Source organism: Notolepis coatsorum (assembly GCF_963971535.1).
Source record: "Notolepis coatsorum genome assembly, chromosome: 5".
NCBI lineage: Eukaryota > Metazoa > Chordata > Actinopteri > Aulopiformes > Paralepididae > Notolepis > Notolepis coatsorum.
The window spans coordinates 124,203,739-124,217,038 of NC_140169.1; positions in this window are offsets into that span (position 1 = coordinate 124,203,739).

Here is a 13,300-nt window from a genome sequence, read left to right on the forward strand (position 1 = left end):
TTCTCTAAGTGCATTTGTTCTTGGTAGAGGTAGAGTAAAATGAAGACCCATGGCGTGTCTGGTGACATAGCCAATGTCTAGTATTGGTGGGTTGTAGTTCTGAACATAAAGACTTTTATAAATATTAAACAAAAACAGTATATTCCCATAGAGTTGAATGCAATTCTTTTTAATCTTTTAGCCATTCATAAGTCAATATCTAGTCAAAATAAAAGGTTGGATGCACGTTTAATTGAGAGTTCTTCCCTTTATCTAATCCAAAAACAGAGCATAATTTATGATTAGGCTGTGACTCCAAGCCATTGATTAGACCATGAGGATGCTTCAGGAAAACGTATTTTCTACAGTCTGGTGTGTGACAAAAATAATCCAACGCTGTTTGGTTTGGGCCTAATTCTGCATGTGACTAGCATACATTAGCCTGGCTGTAAAGAGGAGTCTTGTGGATCTATGGAGCCCATTCTCAATCGGATATCTTGAGGTGAGAAGTCAAGGGACCCCTTTGAAAATGGCCATGCCTAGAGCATTTCCCTCCCATACATTTAAGATAGCTTAAAATAGCTTAACTTTGGAGCAAAATCTACCCTCTTTGCCAGTAAGCTATAGCATGATTTAGCTGGTACCTTTGGATTCCTCAAGATCATAAGGGACCAACATATTATAGGCTATAACGTATATTCACACTTAAAAAGGAGCCTGCTAAAGCCTGGCCCTTAAAGGACGACTCCACTTTTTTTGGAAATGAGCTTATTTAACATCTTCCCTGGAGTTAGACAAGAAGATGCATACCTTTTTTGTCTCTGTGCGTGCATTTTAGCTTTGGGAATAGACGCTCCGTTAGCATAGCTTAGCTTAATCACTGGAAGTGGGGGAGGACAGTAGCCTTACAGTGCCTTACAGTGTATTGCAAGGTCTGACATTGACCAAACTTGATATGCATGACCTTGGTGGGCTCTAGGTCAACTCCTGAAAAGGGGGTCAATGTCAGACCTTGCAATCAAAAGTTAGGGGGCGCACTGAAATTATGGCAAGGGTTATTAGCCCCCTAACTTTGATTGCAAAGTCTGACATTGACCCCCTTTTCAGGAGTTGACCTAGAGCCCACCAAGGTCATGCATATCAAGTTTGGTCAATGTCAGACCTTGCAATACACTGTAAGGCACTGTAAGGCTACTGTCCTCCCCCACTTCCAGTGATGAAGCTAAGCTATGCTAACGGAGCGTCTATTCCCAAAGCTAAAATGCACGCACAGAGACAAAAAAGGTATGCATCTTCTTGTCTAACTCCAGGGAAGATGTTAAATAAGCTAATTTCCAAAAAAAGTGGAGTCGTCCTTTAACGGTTAATCAAACAGTCCGATATCGGTAACCGAGAGTGCTTAGGTTATAAACTTGTCGGACTAAAAAGCATTTTTATTGCTATATCCTACAGAATAAATAGTTAAATGCAAAAGTAGCCTAAAAAGTTAAAAGTGTTAGGTAGCGCTAATAGCTTGCCAATGGGTAACCCAAGGGCAACAACAATCTCGGTCCCCCAAACGGTAGGTGGAGTATCTGTCCGTCGTGTCGCCAACATAATCCACCACAACACATGCATTGGGAGCATTGGACGCGTTCCAATGCCATCGAGTGAACCGCTAGACTCGCCCAGGGGCGGACCTAGCCCATTTGGCGCCCTAGGCGAGATTCACCACTTTTTTTTTATTATTATTATTATTATTATTTTTTTTGCTTTTTTCTTCATAGTTCTCTAACGTTAGTCTTTCTTTCCTCAATGTTCAATTCTATAAACACTTGACCGATACCCATCAATGCACAGCGCTCTAGCATGTTCTGACTGTGAACACCTAAAGCTGAGGCTCAGACCGACCGACCGTTTTAGATTTTTGGCTCATTTTCCCTTGTTAGAATTTTTTTAATGTAAAAATAATGGTTGCAGATATAGAGGTGGGCGCCAAAACTGCACAAAAAAAAAATAAAAAAAAATAAAAAAAATAAAAAAAAATAATTTTTTTTTTTTTTTTTTTGGCGCCCCCCTCTGGGTGGCGCTCTAGGCGACCGCCTATATCGCCTGTAGGAAGGTCCGCCCCTGGACTCGCCTGACCAAGAAAACTGCGCCCGGAGACATTTGAATGTAACACCTTGTGTAAAAAAAAGGTTTCGAAGGGTGGGCGATACTGCCACTACCTGGATGCGGCCGGTATTGCACTCTAGCGATCTCAGAGTGGTTCCCTATGGTAACCCCGAGGTCCGTGTGAGAGAAATTGATAAAAATATTGAATAAAATAAATAACAATGAAAACCTGACTATACCCCCTTGATAATGGCTTGGTGATTTATTGTTGCTTTCAGTGGACTTGGCCTTGCTTCATGATTCTGTGTTACTTCTTACACCTAGGGGTAGGGTTAGAATAACCTAGGGTTAGAAGCCTGATATATAATGTTAAAAAGTGTACCCTTTTCTCTAAAATATTATGTTAAACACTCTTTATTCAACATGTTTTTTTCCCAGTGTAACCAAGGGGAGGACAAACCAATCCAATCATCAATCACAATTGTTGGTGGTGTTCAAAAGAACCCACACCACCATTTTTACAGTCCTTATATTGTGACGAACAGGCACATGCACACATAGAGCCCAAGGGGTGCTTGAGCACCTGCCTTTTTGAGCCTCATAAAAAAAGTGCCCTTTTTGAAAAAATACAAATAAAAATAATTATTTTTTTACCTTTATGCATATAGACTGCCCTTCCAACTGAAAAATGTCAGGATAGAATAAAAATATTAGGTAAAGAGAGAGAGATGCCCCATATTCCATTGCAGTTTGCATGGCCTCCTCAGCGTGCCTCTCCGCGGACCTATATATTTTATGCATAGCGTGGGTGGTGATGATGATGATGATAGAAACCGCTGTGGCGCATACAGTTGAATGCTGGTATTACACTCATTGAGGGACACGAAGAAGTCAAGTCCGATGGGATTTGGGAATCTCAAATACAAATTGGGATTGAAATAAAAAATGCATTTATATTAAACAATACAGAATATACAGCACTTCTTGGGGTCTGTAGGGTAAGCACTTATTCCCTCCCCCCTGAACATTTATGGAGATGTATGGGCCTTTTAAGTCAGTGATAAAAGTGTCTTTCACGTGTAGAAGGGTGGATTATCCCTGCTTATGGGAGTAGTTATACACAGCCACCTGGTAGCAGGATACAGTAGAGTTCGATCTATCTGCACCCCCGTCTTTGGGCCCGGAACGTCGTTCTGGAGGGCGGGCAGCAGGAGCGGATGGGGCCCAGGATTTACTAACCTGGGGGGTGGTACTCTGGTCTTCCTCGCCTTCCAGGGCGGTCAGCAGTAGCTCCCCACACACTCTCACTTCCCCCAGTACCTCCGTTAGCCCTCCCACACCCGGTGTCTGTCAGTTCAATAGTTATATTGGGCTTCCCTTTAAGCAGTATCCTTCCTTGACCACCTGTATAGACCCTCAACGAATATGCTGCGAATGGGGTGGAAGGGTTAAATAAATATACCACAGTCACAAGTATTTACCCGGTCACAAGGTTAGCATATGATCAGAAATAGACACTCACACCGTGCTCCCATTTACTTCTCCTTTATATAAGCCTGGTCAATTAGCAGTTACAAGTTATACTTTATGTGGTTCATATGGCATGTATTCACATAGGCACCGGGTGCTCTCACTTGTATTATAGGGGAACACTATTCCCAACATAGGCACCTCGTGCTCAATACATTATTAGTAAACCCCGCCTGGATTAGGGGAAGACCCAGGCACATGGTAAGGAGTTCAATGTAGATTCAAGAACGTCACAGTTATTCACAAATACAAAAGAAATCATTTACATGTGGGCCCATGTTACCAAATAAAACCTACACTAAAGCCGGCTTATAATGTTTGAGGTACCCCTAGACACTGGTCGTTAGCGTTTGCTCGAATGGATACTGTTGTGGCCACACGAGGTACCGTTGTACTTAGCCAAGATGGCGGACCCACTCTCACCACCCCTCGTCCGGGTGACAATATGGCGTCGGGCGATCCCGCGAGCACAGCCAGCGGGCTGGGGTAGACAGCATGGGCAGTGGTGGAACTGGAGGAGCATGCTGTGTTGTGGCGACCTCTGCTGGTGGGAGAGGTGTCCTCTGCGGCATCGATGAGACGTCCACTGCGGCTGCTGACTGGGCTCTAAACTGTTTGGCTACCTTAAACACAGCTAAACTGTGGGTCTTAGTGAACCCTCCTGCTATCGTCTGTACTACTAACGCAACGTGGCTGTATGCACCACCGGTCTTCAGCGACGCTCGCCTGGTGATATACTTGAGTCACTATAGCCGTTAGCAGAATGCTAATACACCGCTTACACTGCTACTATAACACGTTATCTATGGACGTTGGTTCTTCTTTCCGTATCGCTTACTCACACACTTCACTATCGCTTGTACTTCTAGGATAACACGTTATCTAGCAAGTACTCTCTATCACCCGTCGCTCTCCAACGGGGCTCTTCAACGGGACTCTTCAAACGGGGCTCGTCCAGAGCCCGTTGCGACCGCTCACGTCCGAGTTCACTGTCAAAGAGAACTTCCTTGTGTTCCGCCCTCCAGGTAATCATCTCTCGCTCGTTGCTTCTCTCTCCTCCGCTCCACCTGCCACCACTGCCCCCTGCTGGCAACCGCAACTGATCCCACTATAGGACCACTCCAGAAAGGGAGAAAGATGCTTCAATGTCATGTTAGTGATCCATATCGAAGCCGGAGAAAGAGGAGCACCTCGCATCATTAGTAGTCCGGGCGAGATATCAAAAGGAACACTGTTTATCACACTTTATACACACAGGGGAAGTAACAAGTTAGTCAGCACTTCTGAATACTTAGCAGAATATTCAGGATGCTACATTTCCCCCCACTTTAAACTTGCCAAGTCCTCTGCAAGTTACCTCAATGAAACCAGTTTAATCACATGAAAACGGTCCTTAGGGGGAGCTCCAGTAGCTCACCACGTACCGCGAGTGCTATTTCAGCGCCGTGGACAACCGTGCTCGTCACGGATCTGGGGCTGAGCGCGTTCGAATCCCGGACGGCAGCCGTGCCTTTCCCAGAGTGTCTTCCCCCCCATCTGAACCCTTTCAGCCTGCTTCTGTCGGTCGAACTTGACCAAGTATGAATGCGATGAAAAAGCGATAAACGCTAAAAGAACCAGCTGACTGGTCAAAGTTTAAAAAAAAAAGAAAACGGTCCTTAGACCAACAGTTTCACACATTGTTTCATTAATTGTACACATTGTTCCACAAACACACTCTTTAGCACATAGTCCTGGCGATACCGAGCGGGTAACCGACATCTGGTGCTCCCCTGGGGCCGGGTTCGCTTGACCCCCCTCGCGTCTGACTCCGTGTCAGATTCGTCCGTCCCTGCCGGCAGGTCATTGGCCACGGCTTCGCCCTCCGAGGCCTCTGATGGGCCGCCAGCGGCGCCCTCCTCGCCCCTGTCTCCGCCGTTTTTGCCGCCCTCTCCGTCCTCTCCTGAGGGGACCGGCTCCACCTCTCCTCCCTCGTCCGGCTCTGCTTCAGCGACTACCCGAGGGGCCCTGGGTGGGTTCCTCTGGGGCCGGGTTGGTCCGACTCCCCCCTCTCGGATCCCGTGTCCGTCTTCTTGCCCTCCCGGGTAGCAACACGAGAGGATGTAGGAGGGGTGGAGCCACCAAGGGGGGAATCATCAGACTCGGAAGAGCTCTGTGCAGGTTCATGCATCCTCCGGGGGATCCGCGCGTGCTTCCCCCCGCCTCGGGCAGTCCCGTAGGTGCATGTCTTGGGGCCCAAGCCTTCGGGACCACGTCTCGGGCCGGGGCACACCGTCTACACTGTTGCCTCCAGCCCTTCACCTCGGCCGCCATCCCTGTTCAGTAATAGCCCCGCCCCATTAACCCTAGTGTCCCGCGTTCGCCCAAATGTCCCCCAAGGACATGTTGAATCTCATATACGTGCCGCCGCAGTGCCCCCGGCACCACCAACTGGAGTATCTCCTCTCCCTCTCGAGGGTCACTAACTCGCCTGAATAGCACCTCATTCTGCAGACGGAACCGTTCCCACTGCCCGTAGAGCTTACGCATAAGCGGACTCGCCTCTTGCAGTTGCACTCCGGTGGGGCAGATCCCCTTCATCACCGCCTCTCATACAGGCCCCACCTCCGGGTCCTCCACTTGGAACTGCCGTATCTCGTCGCAGCTATAGCCGCTGTCTCCCTTCTGGACCGCTATCTGCCTGGCGCCGACCACTGGGACCCCGACGGATTGGTCCGCTTCTCGGGGCTCCGGCGAGCACGGATGGCGGCCGGCTGACCACGCGCAGCCCGGAGCAAGCGAGCCCGGAGGACCTGTTCTTGGCCGGCAACCAACTGTTTTTGGCTTGCGACCAGCTGTCCTTGCCTCATGACCAGCTGTTCTTGGCTTGCGAACAGCTGTCGGATCGATTCCTGGAGGTGGTTCGCGTCTCACCGCCGCGACGCTGTGTATCGTGCCCCGGGCGGAACACCTAGCGGGGGGCAGGACCAGCTCCTCTTCGGACCAGTCGATCGCCGCCAGCATCACTTCGAGGAACGTCCGCATCTCGTCCTCCCTTACATACTTCCTCATCTCCCGTCGCAGCATTCCGTCCCTCAGGCCTAGCACGAACTGCTCCTGCAGCCGGGTGGCGGGGTCCGCGACCTGTCCGGGGTCTCTGCCCTGAATGCGGCGCATCCGCTCCTGTAGGTCGTACGCGAACTCTCGCACGGTCTCACCGTCTGATTGCCGGCGGTCGAGGAACTCTCCCAGGCGGACACTGACCGGGGTTTTGTCTCTGTACGTCTCCTGCAGCAAGCGGAACAGGGCGTCTGGCTCTGGGGCGGTTCCTTCCATGACGAAGCGCACCGTCCGCTTAGCCTCGCCCTTTAAGTGCTGCTGTATGAACTCCGCCTGGTCATCGCCGGGCACTCTGCTGATCCGGAAATGGGCTTTCATTTCCCGGATCCAGTCGTCCACCGACGACTCTCCTCCCTCTTTTCCCCCTCCGAACTCACTGCATTTTTTTCGGTCCCGTTGGACATACAGTCGGGGGGGCCGCGCGGGATTCGCGGCTGTCTCTGTCGAGGGCGGCCTGAGCCTTCTCTATGGCCAGCGCCTGTCGGTCCAGGAGGCCTGCTTGGACGTGGGCTCGTTTCTTCAGAGCCCTCACCTGTGCGGTCAGGTTTTCCATCGTTTCGGCCTCCTCCTCCTCCTCCTCCTCTTCTACCTCGGCGTCGGCGTCTTGGGCGTCTCGTTGCTCCCGTAGAGCCGCCTGAGTGTAGCGCTTCTCCTGGAGTGCCTGCTCGGTCAACTCCTTTATAAGTGCCGCCTGAGTCCGACACTTCTCCTGCAGCTCCTCGAACTTCGCCGCCATCTCCTGCGCAGCGCGGGTCCCCTCTTCACAAGATCAAAAGGTTAACATGTGAGTAGCCCCCCTCCCCAAGGCAACACCAACAGAGGCTGATGAGAAACTGAGCAAAGACTAATAACTTGATCTGCTCTTTTGTTCTAATTTCATACAGTTGTGCTATTGAAAACTGGGAGTAGGGGGAACTGTTTAAGTTATAGGCTGATATTTAAATAGACACTAAACAACTGTATCTTTGATTCATTAACATTGAAGCTCTCTCTCTATTTCTCTCTATATCTATATATATATATATTTTTTTTTATTATTATCTTTTCCCCCCTCCTTTTTCCGAATTTTTTTCTCCCATCCCACTGTTAGTCGTTATGCCAATTCCCAACCCCCTTCCTGGTTGTTGCGCACTTCCCCCTACTGTTGGTCCGGGAGGCCGGAGACTGTCACATGCTTTCCTTCCTCCAGCCTGGCAGCGCAGATTCTCACCGGGAGAGTGTAACGTGTGGAAGGTCGCACTACCTCTCTCCAGATCCTACCCTTGCTGAGCAGGCGCCCCGACCGAACTGTGGGGGACGCTGTCCACAACGCCCAGGACCCACCCACGGCTCCCCTCCCCCTAACTCAGCCAAACGAGTTAGTATAGCGATCAGCCCAAGCCAAGGCAATGCTGACTCTCCGGGAGTCGAGACCGCAGCCTCTTGCATTGGTGACGAGCACAATCTCCGCCTCTCCACCTGACCGCCCCCATATCTATCTTTTAATAACATACACAGCAAGTCACATATCTTAGTTACAAAGAACAGACGTAGTATTGCAGAAGATTGGCTCAGGAGATAAGCCAGTGGCCATCTGTCGTAAAACTACACACACACACACACACACACACACACACACACACACACACACACACACACACACACACACACACACACACACACACACACACACACACACACACACACACACACACACACACACACACACACACACACACACACACACACACACACACACACACACACTCCTCAGACCCTGGTCCAGGGTGATATTGTGTAAAGCATTATTGGTAAATGTATGGGAGAACTATTGCAGGTTTGGTTTCTAAATGGTTGGATAACAATACTAAAGGAGGAACAAGTGATACTAGAGAACTGACAATAATAGCCATTGTATGATACCTGAAAGGCTTTTGGAGGTTCTCTTGCGGGTCTGGGCAGAATTCCACACACTGCCTCAGGTCGTAAGGGGATCTATTAGGGGCCTGTTTTCAGAGATAAGGAAATGTCCGGTTGGCCGTTTGACATGGCCTCCCTTTTTGGAAAAGGACACAAACCCAGAAACGAGGGAGGCGGCTGGGTGGCGCAGCGGACATTGCGCTCGTCACCAACGCAAGAGACACAGGGTTCTAATCCGGCTGTCGGATCTGCACGGTGATTGATGGAATGAACTTTATTAACAGATTGCAGAATGGGTACAATACATTACGGCTCAATACACACAATTAAGGGGATGCAGACCAGAGAAAGACTTTCGTCTTGTTTACATCAGGGTCCCCCATTTTCAATTCATAATGAATTTTAAGTACGGGTGCAACTTGCCCCGTGCAATCCATTCTTTGTGGATCTAGCCCTTGGTTTTTATAATAAATTTAGCTTTTACATAAAGTAAGTTGTCCGTTGTCCTGGCTTTTGCACACTTTAGACATCTTTTTTCAATGGCAGAACAAGGACGTTACCCACCTCTTTATTATACATCATAAGTAAAGAGGAATATACAATATACACATATACAATATACAGTACAATATACAATCTAAAGTACAACCTAGGTACAGTCTAAGTACAGTGAGTAAAAATGAGTAAACAGTGAGGTACAAAACTTTGAGGTGATGTGATGTACTTTATATGTGACAAATAAAAGCAAACTAAAAACTTGAAACTTGACAGGTAGCAATGAAGTGCCCAGGCTGGCCACAGTAGACAGGAAAAAGTGCATCTCTATAACGTTGAGCTATAGACAGATGAGTCCGATCCACCTGCATGGGTTCGGGGTCAGAGGGGCTCAGATGTGTCTCTGCTGCTCTATGGAGGAAAAACTGAGGGTGACTGGTTACACTCTCCTGCTGCTGCTGCAACAGCCTGGTGTCAATCTGGATGGCTAAGTCAATGAGAGCATCAAGAGTGCTTGGCAGTTCTCTGCTAGCTAATTCATCCAGTCCATTGAATGGTCAGACAGTCCATTCAAAAAGGCATCAAACTGAGCATTAGGATTCCATGTGCAGTTAGCAGCTATTGTGTGAAAGCAAACTATTTAACTGACCTGTCCTTGGCGTGCCTGTAGTGAGACTTGTGCTGCCTCTCTTCCACTAACGGAGCTGTCGAAAACATTCATTTCTGTTGTAAAACTGGACCAGGAGAGCCTGCCTCCCATACAGATCTTCCCCCCTCCTTAGCTCGACCCTCCGGGGGAGCGATGATGCAGGTGACTCGGGAGTGATCGGAGCGGAATGTGGAAAGCTGCAGCTGAAACACCAGAGAACACTGTGACAAGAAGGAACGACAGGAGCCAGGATCTCCGTTGTAGTGACTGGGAGGAGGCAGGCGGGGCTCCGGGGCTGGAGACTACACGAGTGGAGGTGATGGAGCACAAAAGGGTGCAGCTGGGTTGGGTGGCAGTTGTCTGGAGCTACTGCATCCGTGTAGACATGTGATCTACACTACTGGCAAGGGCTTGCATATGCTGTGAGATGGTAGCCATTTTCTGCTGATATGCATGCAACGCACATCCACAGGACAAAGACGCTGAAATTCTGCTGAATCCATGTCGGACCAGAGCGTACTGTTACGGATCAGAGAGGCGTCAAAGGCAGAATTAGGAGGCAGGAGGAGTATGCAAAAAGTAACAACTTTACTAGAGGGATTAGGCCGTTCCAAAAACAGTTCAGTCCAAAGTCCAAAAACCTAAATAAAGACAGGCTAAATATCAGTCAGGCTGATACAGAAACAGGCAACTTCAATGACGATCCGGCAAAAAACATGTGATCTGACTAGTATATAATAGGGACTGGAGACTAACGGGGACACAGGGAACAGGTGTGTAGCTGAACAGGCAGGAAGACAGGATAACGAGCAGATGAGGGAATAGGATGAGGATGAGCTCTTAATTACAGGCCACTGGGAGGGGCAGAGTCTGAAATGACAAAACAGTAAATTAATATGGCAAAGGCAGGCGGAAAATAAGATAAAAGGGAGAAATCAGGGAGGATTCATGACACAAACTCTGACAGGCCTCTGGCAATGTTTATTATTTAATATAAAATGTTGACAGTAATGTAGGCTTAAGCAAAAGGATGTGGATCACATATGCATTCAAGCGTTTCATTTTAATTATTCGACCCATAACTGAACACCACAAACAAAACGTTGTCCGCTGCAGGAGGTATCACACTCTAAACGCTCGGCTGCATACAGTGTATGTGCAGCACAGCTGTGACGCTGCCATGTCAGAATCATTACAGTGCTGTGACAATGGAGGTGGACATACTGTACGCGGTTACTATTCTAAATGCCATTGGCCATGGAAACATTCCTGTTTCCTTCATGAAACCTTATTTCCTCCAAAGCTGTAGCCAAGTGTTCATGTGTACAAGTGAATGTTCGCTAGCAATTCTCTCACCTTTAGAAGGTTGTACTTGTAATGTAGTAGTGGCTACAGGACCAAAGTGGTTTGAACCGACCAACCAACTTTGCCATCCTTAGAACACTGTGCTCTTGCTAGTGGGGCAAAAGAAAAGTCCTTACATTGTATCTTAATTCAGAAACAATTAGATATCTATAAGGTTCTTAAAATAGTTCATGCTGATATTCTATTTGCATAATTTGGATAATGCATCAAGGCGCCTTGTAAGTAGCATTGAAAAATAATCAATCTTCTACTACGGTGTCTCAGAAAAGCATATGGGTGAGGATCCACCTCGGAAGACATCTGTCCGTTTCCATTAAATTGTGTATTTCTCTCCATTTGGCATTATATGTCACAATAACAGAGAGTATGCTTTCTAATGCGCCACTGTAAAACCACTGCAGATTTCACTGTGGTCATAAATTACAGGCAGACAACTGGTGATTGCTTCTCAAAGGGACGAACAAGTGGGTGAGACAGGTTTAGGGAGTATTATTCAAATGAATTGCTCTTGTTTGCATAGAGAAAGGGGGAGAGGATGCGCTGCCTTGAATGGGGATGTGTAATAATTTTTTTCCAGCCAACATATTTATGTGCGTCAGGGCCGTTTCTAGCTTTTTGGGGGCCCTATGTGAAATGTTGTTTAGGGGCCCCTATTTTGTGAAACTATGGTGGGGGGATTCCAAACCCTTTAAGGTGGTCATACATTTAACATTTAAATGCATCAATCTGGTGCACCTTAAGTGGAAAAGAGGCTAGATCCGTGAAAAAAAAATTATATCTTTTTTTCTCACAAATTCAAACATCTCAAGTTGACCCCAGCAATGACAGAAAATTATAATAAATAGGAAACACTGGGGCTCCCTACATCAAGAAACTCCTGAAAACTTACAGGATTTACCGAATCTGCATTATAACATCTCCCCAATGCACATAAATGAGACAGATACTGCATTTTCCTTATATTTCTGACTTACAATATTGAAATTTAAATGGAACAATTTAAGATAAAGTTAAAGTTAAATAAAATTTGAAAGTGCAACTAAATTTTTGTTAGTAAGCTACTATGTATTTCTTTTTCTGTTTTTGACCAAATATCTTTTTATTTTCAATTTTCAAACACGAAACAACACAACTCACAACACAATAATAACAATAATGTGAGGTTTCTGTTCCTTTAAACCACCTCGCTCTGTTTTCATTTGTTTCTGTTAATCATTTCAATTCTCCCATTCACACGCTTCTTCCCAGTGACGTCGTCAGAGACGTCGTTGATTGGTTCTCTCCCGTCCGCACGCTTTTCAATCACATTCCCCAGCTGTCACTGCTTGTCAATCAATCAATCCCTTATTATTTATACCCCGTTTCTCCACTCTAGTTTTGTTGGATCGTTTTGATATTTCTCTGTTTGCATTCTCCGTTCCTGCTGCTGCTGCTGTTTGCTCTCTGTGCTTTACCTCCAGGATATTCCAAGAAGCCTTCCTCTTGGACACCTTTTCCCCGTGGCGACGCGCTCGCTCCGCTGCTGTTCCAGCACTCATTACGCACTACGTCTGGGTGAGTTTTTTACTGACTGTCTTGATCAAATTCCGTTTTCGTGTGTTTCTATAACACTGAAGATTACCACCTTTTTTATCAGACAGTCACTCACCCAGCGATCGCCTTTTTGTTGTTTCTCACTGGGATAATATTTTTGGGACTTTACATCTCCCACTGTGTGTTGTTCACACCGAAGATATTATTCACATTGGATTGTTTTTTGGACTTCACTCTCCGTGTCTATTTTTGCACCGAAGATATTCACTTGGGATTGTGTTTTGGAACAGTGCTCACTGTGTGTATTTACACGAAGAGATTCACTTGGGATTGTGTTTTGGAACTTTGCTCACTGTGTGTATTTACACGAAGATTAGTTCACTTGGATAACTTTTGTATTTGGGTACAAGTCACCTCTCCTGTTCTCCTGCTCGTTCCACCTGCACCCTTGTTGACTCGCTCCCTCTCTCTCTCTCTCGGTCCCGCAACACTTCGGAGATTCTGCCGAGAGAAGTCTGCAGAGCGGCTCAGACGTCAGCATCTGCTACCCCCTACTACCACCACGGGAGAAGCTGCAGAGCAGCAGAACATTTTCCCCCTTGCTTGTGTACCTGTCTTGTTTGACTTGACTATTCTGTGCTCATTAATTAGTCTCAA